At 36.9% G+C, this 22,240-nt stretch overlaps 1 protein-coding gene across 1 annotated transcript in view; it reads left to right on the top strand.

Annotated features, from left to right (window-relative positions):
- EYS (eyes shut homolog) overlaps positions 1-22,240 on the top strand; it is a 1,626,372-nt gene that overhangs the window by 1,516,350 nt on the left and 87,782 nt on the right. The window lies entirely within an intron of this gene.

Below are 22,240 nucleotides of genomic sequence, written 5' to 3'. Positions count from 1 at the left end.
GTGTTCATCTGTTTTGTTTCTTAAATTCCACAGATGAGTGAAATCATATGACACCTGTCTTTCTCTGACTGACTTATGTCACTTAGCATAATGCACTCTAGTTCCATCCACAAAGTTGCAAATGGCAAGATTTCATTCTTTTTGATTGCTGAGTAATATTCCATTGTATATATATATACCACATCTTCTTTATCCATTCATCAGTCTATGAACATTTGGGCTCTTTCCATAATTTGGCTATTGTTGATAGTGCTGCTATAAACATTGGAGTGCATGTGCCCCTTCAAACCAGCATTTTTATATCCTTTGGATAAATACCTAGTAGTGCAATTGCTGGGTCATAGGGTAGTTCTATTTTAAATTTTTTGAGGAACCTCTGCTGTTTTCCAGAGTGCCTGCACCATTTTGCATTCCCACCAGTATTGCAAAAGAGTTCCTCTTTGTCCGTATCCTTGCCAAAATCTATTGTTGCCTGAGTTGTTAATGTTAGCCATTCTGACAGGTGTGAGGTGGTATCTCATCATGGTTTTGATTTGTATATCCCTGATGATGAGTGATGTTGAGCATCTTTTCATGTGTCTGTTAGCCATGTGGATGTCTTTGTTGGAAAATTGTCTATTCATGTCTTTTGCCCATTTCTTCACTGGATTATTTGTTTTTTGGGTGTTGAGTTTGATAAATTATTTATACATTTTAGGTACTAATCCTTTATCTGATATGTCATTTGCAAATATCTTCTCCCATTCCTTTGGTTGCTGTTTAGTTTTGTTGATTGTTTCCTTCACTGTGCAGAAGCTTTTTATCTTGATGAGACCCCAATAGTTCACTTTTGCTTTTGTTTCCCTTGCCTCCAGAGACATGTCAAGTAAAAAGTTGCTGTTGCTGAGGGCAAAGAGGTTATTGCCTGTTTTCTTCTCAAGGAATTTGATGGTTTACTGTCTTACATTTAGGTCTTTCATTCATTTCGAGTTTATTTTCATGTATGGTGTAAGACAATGGTCCAGTTTTCCCAACACCATTTGTTAGAGAAACTGTCTTTTCTCCATTGGATATTATTTTCTGCTTTGTCAGAGATTAGTTGGCCATATGTTTTTGGGTCCATTTCTGGGTTCTCTATTCTGTTCCATTGATCTATGTGTCTGTTTTTGTGCCAGTACCATAATGTCTTGATGATTACAACTTTGTAATATAGTTTGAAGTCTGGTATTGTGATGCCTACAGCTTTGGTTTCCTTTTCAACTTTGCTTTGGCTATCCAGAGTCTTTTCTTGTTCCATGCAAATTTTAGAATTGTTTGTTTTAGCTCTGTGAAGAAAGCTGGTGTTATTTTGATACAGATTGTGTTGACCATGTAGATTGCTTTGGGTAGTATTGACATTTTAACAATATTTGTTCTTCCAATCATGAACCTTAAATGTTTCTCCATTTTTCTGTGTGTCTTCTTCAATTTCTTTCATAAGCTTTCTATATTTTTCAGTGTATAGATTTTTAACCTCTTTGGTTAGGTTTATTCTTAGGTATTTTATGGTTTGGGGTGCAATTGTAAATGGGATGGATTCCTTGATTTATTTTTCTGATGCTTCATTACTGGTGTATAGAAATGCAACCAATTTCTGTACACTGATTTTATATCCTGAAATTTTGCTGAATTTATGTATCAGTCCCAGCAGGTTTTTGGTGGAGTCTTTTGGGTTTTCCACGTAGAGTATCATGTCATCTGCGAAGAATGAAAGTTTGTCTTTGCCAATTTGGATGACTTTTTCCCTTTTTGTTGTCTGATTGATGACACTAGGACTTCCAACACTATGTTTAATAACAGTGGTGAGAGTGGACATCCCTGTCATGTTCCTGACCTTAAGATAAAGCTCTGTTTTTCCCCATTGAGGATGATATTAGCTCTGGGTCTTTCGTATATGGCTGTTGTGATCTCAAGTTATGTTCCTTCTATCCCTACTTCCTTGAGGTATTTTTTTTAATGTTTATTTATTTTTGACAGAGAGAGAGACAAGAGTGTGAGCAAAGGAGGAGCAGAGAGAGAGAGAGAGAGAGAGAGAGAGAGAGGGAGAGGGAGACAGAATCTGAACCAGGCTTCAGGCTCCAAGCTGCCCACGCAGAACCTGACAGGAGGCTTGAACTCAAAAACCATGAGATCATGACCTGAGCTGAAGTTGGACACTTAACTGACTGAGCCACCCCGGCGCACCTCTTGATGGTTTTTATCAATAAGGATGCTGCATTTTGTCAAATGCTTTTTCTGCATCTATTGAGAGGATCATGTGTTCTTACCCTTTCTTTTATTAATGTGATGTATCACATTGATTAATTTGCAGATATTTAAACAGCCCTGCAGCCCAGGAATAAATCCCACTTTGCCATGGTGAATAATTCCTGTCAATGTATTGTTGGATCTGGTTTGCTAGTATTTTGTTGAGAATTTTTGCATCCATGTTCATTAGGGATATTGGTCTGTAGTTCTCCTTTACTGTGGGGTCTTTGGTTTTGAGATCAAGGTATTGCTGGCCTTGTACATGCCTGCATATATTTCAATTAAAATCACATTGAATTGATAAAATAATTTAATGGTAACTAACAAGTTTAGTATATCAAAAATTTCTATTCAACAACATTGTATGTATTTCTACTTACTATAGATTTATTTTATCTCAATGATTTCAAAGTTTTGTTTACAACTTGTCTATTATATATTTGTGGTATAAGGAAGGGAGAAGGGATTTGGGGAAGATATCTTCTTTTATTTCCAACTCTAGTCTGTCCCTTGTGATAGGTATATTCGGAGGCTGGTAAGCAGCTTGGTGAAAGTAAGGTACTCAGTTCTAGGGGGATACCAGCAGAGTAGATTTCTCCCTTATGCACCAGGCGGGAGCCTGGAGATTAGCATCTAAGAACTCTGAGACCAGATTAAAACAAAGTGGATCCAGCAGAAAAATAAAATGTAAAAATATAGCATTGATATTAAGAAATTTGAAAATATTATTTACTAAATAATATTAAATAAAACATCAGGGGCGCCTGGGTGGCTCAGTTCGTTGAGTGTCCGACTTCGGCTCAGGTCATTATCTCACAGTTCATGGGTTTGAGCCCTGCATCCGATTCTGTGCTGACAGCTCAGAGCCTGTAGCCTATTTCAGATTCTGTGTCTCCCTCTTTCTCTGCCCCTTCCCCACTCATGCCGTCTCTCTGTCTCCAAAACAAAAAACATTAATTTTTTTAAAATAAATAAAACATTAATAAATAAAAATAATATAAAATATCAATTACTATTAAATAATAGTAATAAGTAGGTAAGATAAATATAAAATATATTTAATTTTTAAAAATTTTTTGAAGAGTAAGATAAATAAAATAATAAGAAAAGAGAAAGCTGAAAGAAATAAAATAGAACTAAAAGCAAAAGATAAAACTATAGGAAGCAAGTGCCCATATTAAAATATAAAATATTGAAATATAAATGGAAAAAAAGGAATTGATTAAACAAAAATAAATAAAATGTATTAAAAAAACAAAGTATAAAAGAACTTAGCTTTTGATAAAAACAAAAAATATTCCTTGAGAGTGATTAAAGTAAAAAGGTTAAAAATAAGATTAGGAATGAGAATGTGACATGATCATAGATAAAAAAGGAAAAAAAAATTATTAAGAATAAAATATGTACATCCCTTGCAAACACCTTGAATACTTAGAGAAAATGTGGGGCACCTGGGTGGCTCAGTTGGTGAAGCATCCAACTCTTGATTTTGGCTCAGGTCATGATCTCATGGTTTGTGGGATCAAACTCCGGGCTGAGCTCTGCACTGACAGCATGGAGCCTGCTTAGGACTCTCTCTCAACCTCTCTTTCTGCCCCTTCCCTGTTCATGTTCTCTCTCTCTTTCAAAATTAAACTTTAAAAAAATATTTAGCGAAAATGCATGTTTATCTGCCAAACTATAAATACCCAAACTCACCCAATGAGTGAAAAATAATTGTTTAATTACTATATTAGCATTTTACAACTATTTTTTAGTTTTTTGACTTTTTAAAGTGTATTTATTTATTTTAAGAGAGAGAATGTGTGTGTGCAAGCAGGGGAAGGGCAGAGAGACAGGGAGAGAAAGAATCCCAAGCAGGCTTCCCTAAGCTTGGGGCCCAACATGGGGCCTGATCTCATGACGAGGAGATCATGACCTGAGGCAATATCAAGAGTCAGATGCTTAACCCACTGAGACACCCAACCTACATTATTTTTTATTTTTTAAGTAAACTCCAACCCCAACATGACCACATTCTTAGAAGAGAAGAAAATGTCACAAAATACCAATTTTGTGAAAAATTGAAAAATATGTGAAAAATATAATTTCAGTAAAATTTCAAAGCGTTTAAACTTCATAGAGAATAGTATATATAAAAGCAGCCCATTAATATCCAGTAAAAATATTTTAAAAAGAAGAAATGTGAGGGCAACTTGCCTTGCCAGATATAAGAATATACATTAAACCACTGTCATCATTATTAATATGGTACTGCTATATTAAGATACAAATAGGTCAGTAGGACAAAGACACAATCCAGAAAAAGATCCCAGTATGTATGATAATGCAGTGGATGACAAAATTGCTGTTTTATTCAATTATGAGAGAAGGTGTTATGTAATAAATGGAGCTGTCACAACCTCTTCTCCAAGTGAGAAAAAATTGAAGCTGGACCTTTCTTATATTATGTACTAAAGTGAAGTCTAGAGTTATTAAAAACAAATACAAAATATAAATCAGTAAATATCTTGGAACCAAATCTTGGAAACTACACATATAATCTATGGATAAGGGATGGTTTCTTAATCAAGACAGAAAATTTTGGAGCTTTAAAGGAAAATATTTGGATAATATTTAAAAAAATTAACCTCTGAGTTGCAAAAAGTAACACATCTAAAGTCTTAGAAGAACAGTAGATTTAGAGAAACTATTTGCAATATGATAGACAAAGAATATAATATCTAGAGAGTTCTTAAGAACTGTAAAAATAAAGATAAACTCAAAAGAAAAATGAATAAAGAATATTAACAGATATTTCCGACACATAAAAGGTGTTCAAACTCATTAGTAATCAGAGAAATGTAATTAAAGTAATATCTAGATAAATTATTCTAGATATAGAATATATTCTAGATATAGAATATATTCTAGATATAGAATAATCAGACTGTCAAAACCTAGAAAGAGCAATGCCATCTATGACTGGAAGGGATGTGAGAAAAATACACATATTTTTGGATGGAAGAAATTTGAATTTTTAGAGAATTTAGAATGCACTCTGGCCACACATGGAAATGGCTGTGGCAGAAGAATCTGAAGCCATGCAAGCCCTTACCATTGACTTTGCCCAATAAAAATGACTTTAGGGAGCGCCTGGATGGCTCAGTCAGTTAAGCATCCAATCTCAGCCTAGGTCCTGGTCTCACCATTCCAGATTTCGAGCCCCGCATGGGGATCTGTGCTGATAGTTCAGAGCCTGGAGCCTTTTTCAGATTGTGTGCCTCCCTCTCTCTCTCTCTCTCTCTCTCTCTCTGTCCTCCCCCCCCCCCTTTCAAAAATAAATAAACATTTAAAAAATTTAAAAAAAAAAGAATGACTTCAGAAGTGGCACTTCTGAATCTTCATTTCCCAATGGCTACAGAAAATCCTGACCCCTGATATAGTTTCAGGACTTGAGGGGGATTCCCTGGCCACCAGTGGTCAGTTGATTACATTGTGGTAATGGCAAGAACTTGTCCTATTATCCTGATTATTTCCTCTGCCAGTCATGCTTCTTCTAGTACTTCTACTGAAAAACTTAGTCAACACAGCTTAAAATATGGTATTCTGTGCACCATAACTTCTAATCAATGGACTTTTTTTTAACAGAAAAAGAAATCAAAAAGAGATACTGGTCCTATTATGAAACTTACCATCCAAAAGTTGTTGGCTTTATTTTTAAGTATAGGTGACATAGAATGTTACATTAATTTCAGGTGTATAACCTAGTGATTCCACAAGTTTATACATTATGCTGTGCTCAGCACAAGTGCAGCTACCATCTGTCACCATACTACACTGTTACAATATCATTGACTATATTCCTAATACTGTGCCTTTTATCCCTGTGGCTCATTCATTCCATACTGGAAGCCTGTATCTCCCATTTTTTCCTCTATTTTGCTCATTCCACTGCCCTTCTCCCTTCTCCCTGGCAACCATCAATTTGTTCTCTGTATTTATATCTCTGATTCTGCTTTTTGTTTGTCATATGGTTTTTCCAGATTCCACATGTAAGTGAAATCATGTGGTATTTGTCTTTCTCAGTCTGACTTATTTAATTTAGTATAATACCCTCTAAGTCCATCCCTGATGTCTCAAATGGCATGATCTCATCCTTTTTTATAGCTGCATAATATTCCATTGTATACAGATACCACATCTTCCTTATCCATTCGTCTATCAGTGGACACTTAGCTTGCCTCCATATCTTAGCTATTGTAAATAATGCTTCAATAAACATAGGGTACATCTTTTCAAATTAGTGTTTTCATTTTCTTCAGGTAAATACCCAGTAGTGGAATGATAGGATCATATGGTATTTCTATTTTTAATTTTTTGAGGAACCTTCATACCTTTTTTCAGAGTGACTGTATCAGTGGACATTGCTACCAACAGTGTACAAGAATTCTTTCTTCTCCATGTTTTTGCCAACACTTGTTATTTCTTACCTTTTTGATTTGGGCCATTCTGACAGATGTAAGGTGCTGTCTCGCTGTGATTTTGATTTGCATTTCCTTAATGAACGTTGATGTTGAGCATCTTTTCATGTGTATTTTGGCCAAAAATGTCTATTCAATTCCTCTGCTGATTTCTTAATCAGATTGTTTTTTTGATGTTGAGTTGTATTAAGTTCTGTATATATTTTGAGTACGAACCCCTTGTCAGATGTATCACTAGCAAATATCTTCTCCCATTCAGCAGGTTGCCTTTTTGTTTTGTTGATGGTTTCCTTCACTATCCAAAAGCTTTTTATTTTGATATAGTCCCAATAGTTTATTTTAGCTATTGGCTTTTTATAATGGTAAAATAGTCTGTGACATTACCTTTAGGCCACCTTTCAGGGTCATGATACTGTTTCGCAAGATGCCATGTATGCTTTGAAACTGTAACTGATGCACAAAGGTATGTCCTCAACAGCCATATTACACAGATTCAGAGACTATGGGGTTGCAGAAGGGAAGTCCTCTCATGATTACCTCTGAAAACCTTCTCACAACTTGCACCTCTCCCTGAGTCTGAACCCCAGTAGCTTAGAAGCTTTTGGCATCCAGAAGAGAAAAGCTCTTACCAAGAGACCCAATAAATGGTCCCACTGAATTAGAAACTACAACAGCCACATCCCATTTTAGGCTTTTCATGTACTGTGTTCACGTACAAATAAATGGGTTGTTGTCCTTCAACTGAAGATGTTGCCCAGAATGACTGATCACAATAGGCACAGGAAGGAGATTTATGTGTTCATTCGATACGTGTGTGTAGAGAGTCTGTTATGTGTCAGACATTGTTTAAGTGCTTGGGACACCATGGAAAACAAAAATGAAATCTTGCCTTAAAGTTTGTATTCCAGTGCAGGGTAAGACATTCTAGGGAACTGTTAAAAGATAATGAGTACTAAGGGCAAACCAACAAATGAAACAAAAAGTAGAGAAGAAAAGGGGAGAAAGGAAAAGTCAGGAGGAATCAAGTTGTTCTATAAGATTTAAAGGTTTTTTTGGTGGCAGGACAGCACACTCAGATAGATAAAAGGTGGAAAATTTATCTACTTAATGAAAGAAGGTTGTTACTCAGGGCCACGATGCTGGGTTTTGTCTTAGGGATGCAGTAACACTTAGCCAGAGCTATAGAAGATAGTTTATATGTGGCAACTGGGGTGAGCTAGGTTTCTAGTGCTCCCTGAGGATTGGCTAACTTGAAAAACTTCTCGGGCTCTGGGCCATAGGGGCTATTCGTGTTGTCTGTGACCTGGCCCCGGGTGATGAGGGTGATGTGTAGTGGTCTGGAGTCCAACAAGTGAAGTGTTTGGGAGTGTGGACTTAGCTTCTCTAGAAAGGGACTGACCAGCCTCTAAGCAGGGCCTCAAAACTGAGTCAAGACAGCATTTTTAAAGTTATACTGCACAGGGGAAAGAGGCAATTAAATATGGTGGACAAAGTAGGACAAGATAGGCCTCAATAAGAAGGGAAGATTTAAGCAAACACAGAAGTGGGACAGTTAGCTGGCAGGTGAGGAAAAGTATTCTGGCAGAATTCAAGTGATTCTCTAGGCCAAAAAATCTGTGAATGTAGATGAAGGGGAAAAAAGGTTACATCTTTTTGCCACCCCCAACAGAAAGTTAACAAACTCTCAATTATGAATGGCAGCAACAAACCACAGGAGTATCAGCAATAACCATGACTTCGTCACTGAGGACAACCAAATCTCTTTTCATTATACTATAATTTGTTATATACTATATTAAAATATTTTTGTGTTCATCACAATTTGAAATTGCTATAGTTATTATACCTGCTGCTAGGTCTTGTTATTTATATGCATTATGAAAGAAGCATAATTTTACTTTATTACAAAGTTGTTGTTGTATTTTATTAAGTATACTTCAAAAAGGTAGCTTCTTTTATAATCCTATGTATTTTACTTCATGAATCTGGAAACATTATTCTGATGAACATTGCCAGTGGCTTCACGTAACTGCTAACAGAGGCCATGATGTATGTGTGCACACACGTGCACACGCATGCACACATCCAAAAGGCGAGGTGTCCGCTCTGGGGCACTTCCTCACATGTCTAGTATTAAGAGTTAATAGAGGCCTCATGAAGCCCTAGCCAACAGGCCTGCCATGGCTGAGGCTCTCAGGAATAAAGGCTTGCATCACCACACCAGGTGTAGAATCTCATCAGTGCCAGGGCTAAAGCAAGAATGCGGTAAGGACACTACATGCAAGGAGACAGCACTCAAGGAGGAGAATTATAAGATCAGAGGGGACCTTCTGACCAATTCTTGAATAAGAATTATAGCCTCAGCGTCACTTTCATGGCAGTGGATGCCAGTCATTTGCCTGTTTTCTCTGAAATCCATGTTTCAGACATGTGCAGACTACAATTTCCCTACCAAAGGAGGAAGACCAGAGAGTAGGAGGAAGAGAAAATTGACTGTATTTATCTCCCCTCCCCTGCTTCTGGTGGCATGTCTACCAGTAGCCGTATCTACTATGAGTTCCAGGCCTCCCCACCGATGGTCCCAGGTTCTGATGAGCAGCCCCAGTCAAGGATCTGGCTCCAGCCAGGTGGTCTGGCTCCTGGGTTTTTAAAACACCAGGTCCTGGGGCGCCTGGGTGGCTCAGTGCGTTAAGCGTCTGACTTCAGCTCAGGTCATGATCTCGCAGTTTGTGAGTTCAAGCCCCGTGTCAGGCTCTGTGCTGACAGCTCAGAGCCTGGAAACTGCTTCAGGTTCTGTGTCTCCCTCTCTCTCTCTGCCCCTCCCCTGCTCGTGCTGTGTCTCTCTCTGTCTCTCAAAAATAAATAAAAACATTAAAAAAATAAAAAATAAATAAAACACCAGGTCTTCCCTTTGTCCTTTCAGCCCTGGTGATGGCAGCTGCTTTTAACTCTTCAGCTGTTGCCAGTGTCTGGGTGGCCTCACCATCTCCCATTTGTCTTTCTTGTTCCCCATTATAATTAGCAACCCACATCAAGTTCCTTCCTTTGGACTACTCTCGTGGACTCAGGTGAGCAGCAAACCACAATAGTATTAGCAGTACGTTTGATTTTGTCACCAAGAAAAATCACATATATCATTACAGCTGTCATGTGCTACCTGGTCTCTATATAAAGTACGTGGGCTTAGTAATGTTGAGACATTACCCATAACAGGACAGGATCACAGTATAAAATGAGGAGAAACGCCTACTATGCAGAGATCGTGGACTCAAAACAAAATGCAATAAAAGGAAAGACTTTGGGGGCACCTGGGTGGTTCAGTCAGTTAAGTGTCTACTCTCGGTTTCAGCTCAGGTCATGATGTCACAGTTGTTCTTGGGTTTGAGCCCTGCATAAGGCTTTGTGCTGGTAGCATGGAGCCTGCTTGGGATCCTGCTTCTGGCTCTGCCCCTCCCCTGCACTCTGTCTGTCTGTCTGTCTCTCTCTCTCTCTCTCTCTCTCTCTCATAAATAAATAAATAAATAAATAAATATTTTTTTTTAAAAAAGAAAAGACTTTTAAAAGACCCCATTTTGGGGAGCCTAGGTGGCTTAGTCAATTAAGCATCTGACTTCAGCTCAGGTCATGATCTCACAGTTCATGAGTTCAAGCCACACGTTGGGCTCTTCTTCGGATTCTGTGTCTCCCTCTCTCTCTGCCCTTCTCCTGTTCATGCTCTCTCTTGTAAAAATAAACAAACATTAAAAAAAAATTTTTTAAAGACTCCATTTTGCAAAGGAGTGTGACTTTTAAAAATTATATATAGGATTGTTGTATTATGTCAGAAGAAACTTTATTTTGTCTTGCTTTTTGTTTTTATTGAGATATAATTGACACATAATATTATATAATTATATTAGTTTCAGGTGTACAGTATAATGATTCTATATCTGTATATATTGCAAAATGATCATCACAATAAGTCTAGTTAATATCTGTCACCATGCATAGTCACAAATTTTTTTTCTCGTGAAAACTTTCAAGATCTCTCTTAGCAACTTTTTTTAAAGATTATTTATTTTAAGAGAGAAAGCAAGTGTGAGCAAAGGAGAAGCAGAGAAAGAATCCAAATCAGGCTCCGTGCTGTCAGTGCAAAGCCTGGCACAGGGCTTGAACTCACAAACCATGAGATCATGACCTGAGCAGAAATCAACAATTGGACACTTAACCAGCTGAGCCACCCAGGCGCCCCTTGGCAACTTTCAAATATACATTATAGTATTATTAACTATAGTCATCATGCTCTGCAGTACATGGTTGTGACTCTAACTGGAGGTTTGTACCTTTTAACCCCCTTCACACATTTTTTCCCCCTTTCCCACCTGTGGCAACCACCAATCTATTCTCTGTGTTTATGAGCTCAGTTTGTGTTTGTTTGTTTTAGATTCCAGACAAAAAAATGAGATCATACAGTATTTGCCTTTCCCTGTCTGCCTGACTTCACGCAGCTTAATGCCCTCAGGGTCCATCCATGTTGTCACAAATGGCAATTTTTTCCTTCTTATTAATGGCTGAATAATGTTCCATTATACATATGTATACCACATTTTCTTTATCCATTCATCCATTAATGCGCACTTAGGTAGTTTCCGAACCTTGGCTGTTATAAATAATGCTGTAGTGAATATGGGAGGTCATTTATTTTTTCAGTTAGTGTTTTCACTTTCTTTGGATAAATACCCAGAAGAAATACTGGATCGTATGGTTAGTTTTATTTTTAACTTTTTGAGAAACCTCCATATTATTTTTCATAGTGGCTGCACCAATTTATGTTCCCACCAACAGTTCACAAGGGTTGCCATTTCCCCACAACCTTGACAACACTTGTTATTTCTTGTCTTTTTGATATGTCATTGTGGTTTTGATTTTCATTTCCTGGGTTAATGATATTGAGTACCTTTTCATGTGCCTGTTGGTCATTCGTATGTCTTCTTTGGAAAAATGCCTGTTCAGATCCTCTGCCCAATTTTAAATCAGAAAAAAAAATTTTTTTGCCCATGAGTTTTATGTATTTTTGATATAAACCCCTTGTCAGATATACGATTTGCAAATATTTTCTCCCATTTAAGAGGTTGCCGTTTTATTTTGCTAATAGTTTCTTTCTTGTGCAGAAGCTTTTTAGTTTGCTATAGTCCCACCTGTTTGTTTTTGCTTTTGTTGCCTTTGCTTTTGGTGTCGATTCCAAAAAATCATTGCCAACCAAGATCAATGTCAAGGATTTACCATCTGTGTTCTTTCAAGGAGTTTTATGGTTTCTGGTCTTATAGTCAAATATTTAATCCATTTTGATTTGATTTTTTGTGTACAGTGTAAGATAGTGGTCTAGTTTCATTCTTTTGCATGTGGCTGTCCAGTTTTCCCAGCACCATTTATTGAAGAAACTGTCTTTTCTTCATTGTATATTCTTGGATCCTTTGTCATAGAAGTAAATTTTAATTTGAAAATACACGTACTGGAAAAAGGATGCATATTGACACTTGGTAACCAAAGTTTCTGAGAGACATCTATTGGTTATTGTGTTTTGTTTTTGGTTTGGGCTACATAACACTTCCTTCCTATTTGTTTGCACACACATGACCTAGGATAAGCCAATGAGATACTCACCCTAAGATTCAAATGTTAAGAAAGGCATCCAGAGAGAGAGCAATACTTAGAAATTATTTGTAGCTGAGGTGACCACAGTCCTAGAGATGACAGTGTCTGCATCCTGATGACACTGTTCACACAGTGTACATTTGGCTATGTTTGACTGCCTAGATTCCTTTATTTCAGCCTATTTCTACCCTCCAGTTCTCTAGTCTTCCTGTTGATTCTATAAGCTAGCCTATTGCGTGCCCATAAAGTCCTTTCCTGCCTAGAATAGCCAGGATTGGTTTCTGTAGACCATCACCGTTAAGAAACCTAATAAAGGTTTATTCCAGATATTTCATGCTATAACAAATAAGATATTTTATTTCATTATTTTTCCTGATTTTTGTTTGCATACTCGTCTCTAATTCTTAATCTTCTAATCCTTTTTTGTAGTTTTGTTCATACCATTATAGTTTGAATTAGACACCTGCTCACTATTAGTACATGAAGTGTTGAGGCTTATGTATTTAACAAAATGTTTCCATTTAAAAATAATAATACTCCTATACAAAGTTTAAACCTCACAAATTATGGCTGATGAGTTTTCTTTGTTTTATTAGTAATATGACTTAGAATAATCTTTCATGCCATATTTGTTGGCATAAAATCTTCCTATTATTATATGCATTTGAAACGTCATGTATTGTGGTCCCCAGAAATAAGTTAGTATTTTGCAGTATGCTGCTGCTTTTTTCCAGCACTTTAACAGCTAAATCACAGATGTCTTAAAAATAGTTTCCTGCTAGTATCTCTAGCACAAATTTCTTTCTTTTCTCTTTCTCACAGAGTACATCAGCCTTATCATTTTAATAAATTAATCCCTGTTATATTTTGCTTCTCCTAAACTGTTTCTACAAAAGATCAAAACAAAATGAAAATTATAGTTAATTATCTGGAATACATGTGTGTGTATGTGTGTGTGCATTCAAACATTTAGAAACCTTTAGAAACACGTTGATCTTTTTAACCACTGTTTTTCACTTATATTCTCTACATCTTATAAATAATTAAGCTCTTAACAAAACTTATCTATTGATAAATTCACTTATATATTTTGAGTACCAGTTAAATGGTTGGCTCTGCAAGGCAATTAAATGTATTCACATTTCTATTAAATATGGAAGAGAGAATATAAGATTACTATCAATTTTCATGAGTTCATGGCCCAAGATTTGGGGAAGGAAATAAGATAAATTTGTATGAAGTCCATTTGGGAACAAACGTCAATAATATAAATATCTACCAATAGCTTTTAATCAACCAATGTCATGAATATCCCAGCCATCATTAGAAAGAAAGATCATTACCAACACATTTGAATGCAAATATGCATTTGATTTGCAGTCAAATGTGTTGGTATTCAAATCCTGACTGCCATTTTTTAACTGTGTGACTTCACCTCTCTGAGCCTCAGTTTCTTCATCTGTAAGATAGGAATATAAGAGTAAGAAATCTCATTGGGGCACTATGAGAAATAAAATAATTCAGAGAGGGCACCTAGCAACTAGAACATAGTAGATAGTGATAGTATCATTGCTATTATTTTTATTACTTTGGAGTATGTAAAAATGTGTTTATATATCCATGACTTTAAAAATAATAGATTAAAAGGTATTTAAAAATTTTCACTGAATTTGAATGATGACCCACTCCAACCTCAATGTTTCTTAATTTCTTAACTAAAAATCCGTTAACATGAAGACACACATGACTTAGGAATGAGAAAAGTGTTCCAAGCATATCAGTTCTTAAATATTCCATGCGTGTGATATCTGGGAATTTTACTTTATTAGAATAAACTACAAAGCATATTTTAATCCAGTACAAATCTGCATTGTTTATGTAATGTGAATGACAGATACATGATACCTGACACCATTGTCAGTGTTTATGCCACAAACTGTAATGCAGATCTACAATGTGACCTATATCTTTTGGAGATTTTTCTTCTTTTTTGACATTTCATGGTACTGTAAAAATGCTACCTTTATCTGGTTTGTGTTGAAAGCAGTACTTTGAGAAGCCAGAAGATGGCACTAATTTCTAAGAATTATGCATCGGAAAAGAATGTTCTGCTTTGGATTCTGATCATTTACCATTTCTTTTGCTGGTGGACATAATGATGCTCCACATTTTCATCAGTTTTCCTACATTTATGTAAAATTCTGTTTGTTCTTAACTTTTCTCTGACAATTAGATGGAGAAGTGAGAATGGTAGAATTCTGTATCTACACAGAATGTTTGAATGATTTAGTAGAAGCAGGAATTGGCACTCAACCAATGATATTTATTTCATGTTTTTACCTGAGGGTGGACTGAACACTGTATCCATTTGAATAGAGAGCTTGACTTTATTCAGGTATTGAGTGTTATCTTGAGTGCAGAAAGAATAGGTAAGTGTATGTTTTCTATACAAGTCACCATCACCTATGCTGCTAATAACACCTCAGAAGAGACTTACTTTTCTCTTCCCTTTAAATGAAAATCACATTTGTAGATTACCACTTTTTTATTTCTAAATGTTAATGCTGAGCAGTGTAGAAGCATACTCGACAAGGAGCTTATTCAACAACAGAAATAGAAACCACAGTGACCATGTATATGATTTTATAACCTAATTGCATTTATGCAGGATATGGCGCTAAATCTATTGCTGTCTTACTAAGAGGTTAGAACAAAGAGAGAAGAAAAATGTTTACACCCAAATCTACAAAAAAAGCTGGAGTTTCAAGCAGTAGTCTTGTATTTTTGCAACTGTATCCATCTGCCTAAGGGTATATGAATTTTTTCCTGGCAATGTTAAATGTATATTTCGAAGTAGTCAATGCTGCTAAACACCATGCTTGCAAAATTGGCATACTGAAGTCTTTCAAATCAGCAGTTTCCAGGGGAAAATCCATCTACCATCTGCTTGCTTCATTAAAATACATAATAGAGGAGGAAGAACTGAATTGCATTTTCACTAGTCAGCGCTCCCTGGTGTCCAGTCTGCTAAAGGTTATCTACAACAGCCCATATAGAAAACAGAAGCCAAGTAAAAATCAACCACTGCTTTATTTAGTTTTCTTTTTGTCTTTTGTTATTTGTATAAAACTAAAACAATGAGCTTTATTTCAGAAAAATAGATTTAGACAGGACAGTTTATCCTGAAAACACTGTACCTTTTTAAGAATTCCTTAATAAACTTAAGGAACTTTTCTCAAGTCCATTTTGTTAAATTTTAAACAAGATTGTGATGGAATCATATAGATATTTTTTATGTAAAAGTCATCACTTCTTGGCCTTTCGGCTAAGATCAAGTGTTATGTAAAAGTCAAAAATTTCTGTCAAAAACTATCAATTTCCCCAAGAAACATAATTAGTATTTTTATCTTATAAGTTCAAAAAGACATTATTATCAAATATTAAACATAAAGCAATTTTAAAAGAAAAAAATTTTTAACGTTTATTTATTATTGAGAGACAGAGAGAGACAGAGCATGAGCATGGGAGGGGCAGAGAGAGGGGGAGACACAGAATCTGAAGCAGGCTCCAGGCTCTGAGCAAGCTGTCAGCACAGAGCCTGATGTGGGGCTCAAACTCACAAACCGCGAGATCATGACCTGAGCTGAAGTCAGACACTTAACCAACTGAGCCATCCAGGTGCCCCTAAAAGAAAAAAATTTATGATACTGTAGTTATATTTACTCAACTCAGTTATGAAAAACAACTGATTTGTGAAGTTGGGGGTCTCTTCCTTGATTTTCAGTATCAGTATGGAATATATTATTTGAATTTTTGCCCACACTTGAAGAATTAAGATGCTAATATCTTTGTAAAAATCCAGAAATATTCTTATTCTTTAGAGGCAAATCACTAGAAAATGAAAAAAAAATTCAAACAAGCAATGGTTAGCATTGGTGATGGTATAGAAATTGTTTCTATTCCAGCAGATCCAATTCTTTCTTTAATGACATAAGAACATAAACATAAGATACTAAATAAACATTAACAGCAGAAAAATAGCATTATCAGTGTCACTGTTTTTTCAACATCATGGTAAGCCCTTTGTATGTACCCACCCAACCATTTGATAAAGATGCATCCGTGGGGGCGCCTGGGTGGCTCAGTCCATTAACCGTCCAACTTCAGCTCAGGTCAATGATCTCACAGTCCGTGAGTTTGAGCCCCGTGTCAGGCTCTGTGCTGACAGCTCAGAGCCTGGAGCCTGCTTCAGATTCTGTGCCTCCCTCTCTCTCTGCCCCTCCCCTGCTCATGCTCTGTCTCTCTCTGTCTCAAAAATAAATAAACATTAAAAAAATTAAAAAAAAAAAAAGATGCATCCCATCCCCACTTGAGCCCCACACTGTTGTATACCCTGGAGTTGGCAAAGGACAGGCAAGCTATCTGCCTTGATGAGCCCTAAAATCTAACTGGGGAGAGAAACAGTAAAAGATGAACAAATAGCATATTATGTAATTAGGCTGTAATAAGCAGAGCAGGATAAAGAACTAGAGAGTGATAGGGGTAGGAGGAATTAATAGTTTAATAGGATGGTCAAAGAAGACCCCTGTGAAAAGGAGATAATTATACAGAGTCTTGAAGGAAGTGAGGGAGCAAGCCATGCATCTTTGCGGGGGAGAATATGTTCCAGGCATTAGAAACTAGAGGAGCAGAAGGCCTGAGCTGGAAGCGTGTTTGGTTTGCTTAAGAAACACAAAGAGGTTAGCAAGGTTGGAGCAGAATGAGCAAGAAGAAATGGGCATAAAATAAATTCGGAGATTGGGGATTTGAGGGTATGCTAAAGAGTTGGGGTTTTTTAAATTTCAAAATTCAAGTGAAAACACTAGAGGACTTTTAAATGTGCAATTAATATTTAAAAGTTCACACTAGCTTCAATATGAAAACAAGACTGCCTGGGACAAAGGTGGCAAAGGAGACCAGTTAAGAAGCAAATAGTAGGGGCGCCTGGGTGGCTCAGTCGGTTGAGCGTCCAACTTCGGCTCAGGTCACGATCTTACGGTCCGTGAGTTCGAGCCCCATGTTGGGCTCTGGGCTGATGGCTCAGAGCCTGGAGCCTGCTTCCAATTCTGTGTCTCCCTCTCTCTCTGCCCCTCCCCCGTTCGTGCTCTGTCTCTGTCTGAAAAATAAATAAACGTTAAATAAATAAATAAATAAATAAATAAATAAATAAATAAAAAAGGAGCAAATGGTAGTCCAGGCTAGAGTGTATAGTGCGGTGGACTTTGTGGTATTGATGGAGGTGATGAGAAGTAGTGAAGATATATTTTGAAAATAAGCTGGATTTTCCAGTCAACTGGTTGGGGTGGCAGAGACAGAAACAATTTAGATTATGATAAGTTTTTGTTCTGAACAAAGAGAAGACTGGGGAAGAGATTTGGTTGGGAGGAAAGATGAAAGCATTTCAAGAGAAAGAAATAATCAACTATGTCAGCTGCTCCTGAGACATTGAATAAGAAGGAAACAGAGAATTGGCACTGAATGTAAAAAGATGGTGGTCACTGGTGACCTTCACATAAGAAATTTCAAAGGAAAGAGAGATGCTAACCTGACTGCAATAAAATCAAGAGTGAATGGGAAAGAAATGGGGGGGAGAGGGGGAGAAAGGAAGGAAGGAAAGAAAGAAAGAAAGAAAGAAAGAAAGAAAGAAAGAAAGAAAGAAAGAAAAGGAAGGAAGAAAGAAAAGAAAGAGCAGAGAAGAAAAACTCAACACAGATACTCTTTAGAAGAGTCTTACTAGAATGATGAGCAGAAAAACAAGGAGTAGTTGTTTTTCTGAGGAATGTGGAGTTGAGAAAAGCAGTTTTTTCAGATGGAGATATTTTAGCATGTTTAGTTCAATAGAGAAGAGTTTGGTGTCTCCTGGGAAATGGGAAAGAATTGCTGAAACAACATCCTTGAGTAAATGAGGGGTGGATCCAATATCCAGGCAGGCAGCTTTGTAACCAGAGAGAAGGCAGAACACATGGATTAAAATGAAAGATTTGAGACGGGGAAGATTTGATAGTGGAAAGATGGGGTAGTTCTCTGTTCTGAGTTTATTTTTCTCAATAAGAAGCAAGATCGTTAATTGAGAGACGTTGAATGTTAGATGTTAGAGGGGGAAAGAGGAGGTGTAAATTAGTTGCCTTAGTGACTCAATTGGGAAAATGTCAAAAGGACGGCAGAGAATGCACAAGAGGCTTGCCCACTGGAGATTTGTGGTTAGCTCAGATGTGTTTCCTAAAGCCACATGCTTTTCTCATTCTTCACACAAAATTTGGATACTCTTAACTATCCTCATTTTAGAGACAAAGAAACTAAAACAGAGAAGTTAACTTGCTCAAATTTACATAGAAAGTGAGGAAATCCAAAATCGAGTCTGAGCCGGCTGTCTCCAGTGGCCTCTCCTCAAAATGTGAGGTGATATTAGTACCTCATGTGTCACTGCCAGCCAGTGGGCTTCAGGAGGCATCGCTGATTGCAGAGTTGAAAGGTGTTCTGCAATCTGAGATCCATATGTGTCTTCTACCCACCTTCCAGTAGCTCTTCTTGGTCACTTCTATGCATAAAACATCGATAATCCAGATAAAGAACTAACTACAAAATATTTTTTAAAGAACAAAATACAGGGGCACCTGGGTGGCTCACTCCATTGAGCGTCTGACTTAGGCTCAGGTCATGATCTCACGGTTTGTGAGTTTGAGCCCCACATCAGGCTCTCTGCTGTCAGGGTGGAGCCAACTTGGGATCCTCTGTCCCCCTCTCTCTCTGCCCCTCCCCGACTCATGCTCTCTCTCTCTCAAAAATAAACATTCTAAAAAGAGAGAAAAATACAGTTGCATTCAAAACAACAATGCATCATTTCTCTGTCCTGATTGGGAATGAGAAAATTTTGCCGTGGCAAATTTTCTAGAAGACAGAAGTTTGTACCTTTCTATTGTAATTTTTGCTAAAATGTATTCTGTAAGCATAATGTAATATGTTGTGCAAAGATTCTACATTGAGCCTACAACCAAGTGCTATATTATAAAAAAGATTATGACATTCCCCCATCATTGAAGGTTTGTAGAATTTTTAATGACCCTAGGTGATGTTGAGATACATAAGACTTTTCAACTGCCTGAAACATCCCAATCTGCTGTTACTGATTTTGCTCCCTTCTTCCACACACTAAATAATTAATATTTAGCTCAAATCCCAGCATCCCCCTTCCTTCCTCAGGGTCCCAATCTATTGCTGTAACTTTAAAAGAACTGGAGGAAAAAATGCAGAAGTTCACATATGGAGACCATGAGGCAACTAGGGATTACAAAAGAAAAAAATTCATTTAATAGCCCTAAAATATTCTCATTACAATCTGTTCAATCTACTGATTTGATGACGACTGACACTTCTAGAAGTCTGATCTGGGAATTTGTGTAATAGAGTAATCAAATTAACCAAATGTTGCCTGGTTGAAGATCATAAAGGGTTTACTTTCAAGAACTGGAAAGAATCATTTGTAAAGTTGAATGCCCTCTTTTTCTAATCTGGGTCCCTCGGTGTTCTCCTGCCTGATCAAGTGTAATGGAGACAGTGTGCATGAGGACACAGGGGACTCTTCACAAGTGGGCTAGACATTCCTTGGCCCCTTCTCCTGATTCCTATTCTTTCCCTTAGAAGCCCTATCTTTTCACAGGCTCAGAGTTGCCACAAGACAAAGCGCCTTGAAGTAAATCACAACTAAGGGTTTAGAGCAACATCTTACCTGCCTAGAGATATGTGGTTCTCTCTGCAGTGCTATTCAGTTGAATGCTGCCTCTATAATTTTGTTTTTTAGTAGCCACATTTTTAAAAGTAAAAAGAGGTGAAATTCATTTTAATAATATATTTTATTTAACCCAATATCTAATGCATATAAAATGTTATTAATAAGATATTTCACATTCTTTTCTCCATACTAAGCCCATCTCTGTCAGCTGAGCCACAGCTCAGGTGCACAACAGCCACATGTGGTGAGTTGCTACATTATTTGACAGAATAGCGTTAGACTAAGAAATGCCTCGGGAGGTGACAGATCCATTCCTGTGGGCATGGTTATCCTCAGTCTTCAGTATACATTATACTTCTTTTCAGTATTTGAAATTGTGTCACATTTCTTTTCAGTTGTATGAAATTGTGTCACATTTCTATTCACTGTTCATATAAATATCACACATTCCCTTATTTTTTGAATGACCTGTAAATTTCCTCACATCTACAACTCAGTGTAAGCTTAACTCATTGTTATATTTCTTGGTGTCATCAAAGTCCTAATTTTATTCTTTTTTTTTTAATTTTTGTTAACATTTATTTATTTTTGAAAGAGAGAGACAGAGCATAAGCAGGGGAGGAGGAGCGGAGAGAGAGAGAGAGGGAGACACAGAATCCAAAGCAGGGTCCAGGCTCTGAGCTGTCAGCACAGAGCCTGATGCAGGGCTTGAACCCACAATGACCTGAGCTGAAGTCAGGCGTTTAACTGACTGAGCCACCCAGGCGTGCCCCTAATTTCATTCTTAACCAAGTTTGGTCCTCCAGCTCTCTCCATCTAATCCAACCTTCACATTGCATCACTAGATGACATTTCTAAAAGGCAACTCTGACCATAGCCCAACCACTTAAAGATTGTAGAGAAAATATCAAGCCCTTCATAATTTGACCCCTGTCTATCTCATTACATTCGCTTCTACTTTTCCTTTTTATACTTCATTCTAAAATTGTATACTCTATGACATGCTGTTTGGGCCTCCCCACCTGGAAACATGCTGTTCTTTCTACCTGAAATGATCTTTCCTTTTTATCTGCCAGGTGAATTGCTTCTTATCACCTTTCAACTCCACTTTCCATCCAGTTCATTTAGATAAATTAATTGAGCACACACTAGTTCCTTGGGATTTGAAATCGTGCTTTATTATCTTTGTGTTACCAGCATCTAGCACAGCATCTGACAGTGAGGTGCATCTGAGATGTACATCTCTTGATCTAACCTAAATGTACTAAAACTTTAAGTAGACCGAGTTGTAAATTGTTAACAAGAAGAAATGTTTTTTTTAAAAAAGTCCTTCCTAAAAAAACCAAAATTCCTATTTTAGTATCAAGTGTAGTTGAATTCTATTGTTTTTAATGGCAACATCAAAACTCTGTTAGTTTTTTATCTTGTTTCAATGCCAGTACATTTCATTTCCTTCAACTACTATATGTACGATACTACCTCAAGGGAAATCCCGGATAGGAACAGCTTTAATGTCTCTGGAATACAAACTATATATTACTTCATTAGCTAAAAAAATAAAGATAAGATGTGATATGTCTCAAATTCTTGCTTCAGATTCTGGTGACTTTTGAGGAAAAATAACATCAGAGACCACGCATCCCAAGGAATAAACTGATAAGATTTTAGCAAATTCTTATTCGGCTGATTCCACACATTACCCTACTTGCATGGTTACATGAAACAAACAGAAATAAAAGCCTCCAATAAGTAGGATCACTTTCCTCAGGATAGTACAGTTATTTGCTGTTTAAACAATTATAACCAGACATAACAAGCTCTTTTGTTTTAAGCATCACCAGAGTGAGGATATTTCTTAAGGCTTATAAAACTTCTAGTTTTACAACTTCCCGGGAGAGCCAATATCTCTTGAGAAAGGAGCAATATAAGGTAATCAAAATAAGGAGTTCTTCCCTCTATCAAGCTGTCTCAAACTAATAAAAATAAATCCTAGGAACATCTTTTAATCCAGGAATACCATCCCTAACAGACAGGGATCGGGATCAAAAGCCCCTTCCTGTTTCCTATAGTCCTCTCGGAGAGGGGAAATAAAAGCCAGTTGGGACTATTT

This window comes from Prionailurus viverrinus, chromosome B2, assembly GCF_022837055.1.
Source record: "Prionailurus viverrinus isolate Anna chromosome B2, UM_Priviv_1.0, whole genome shotgun sequence".
NCBI classification, from domain to species: Eukaryota; Metazoa; Chordata; class Mammalia; order Carnivora; family Felidae; genus Prionailurus; species Prionailurus viverrinus.
The sequence above is the reverse complement of the archived record's forward strand: the minus strand, read 5'-3'. Positions and strand labels throughout refer to the sequence as shown.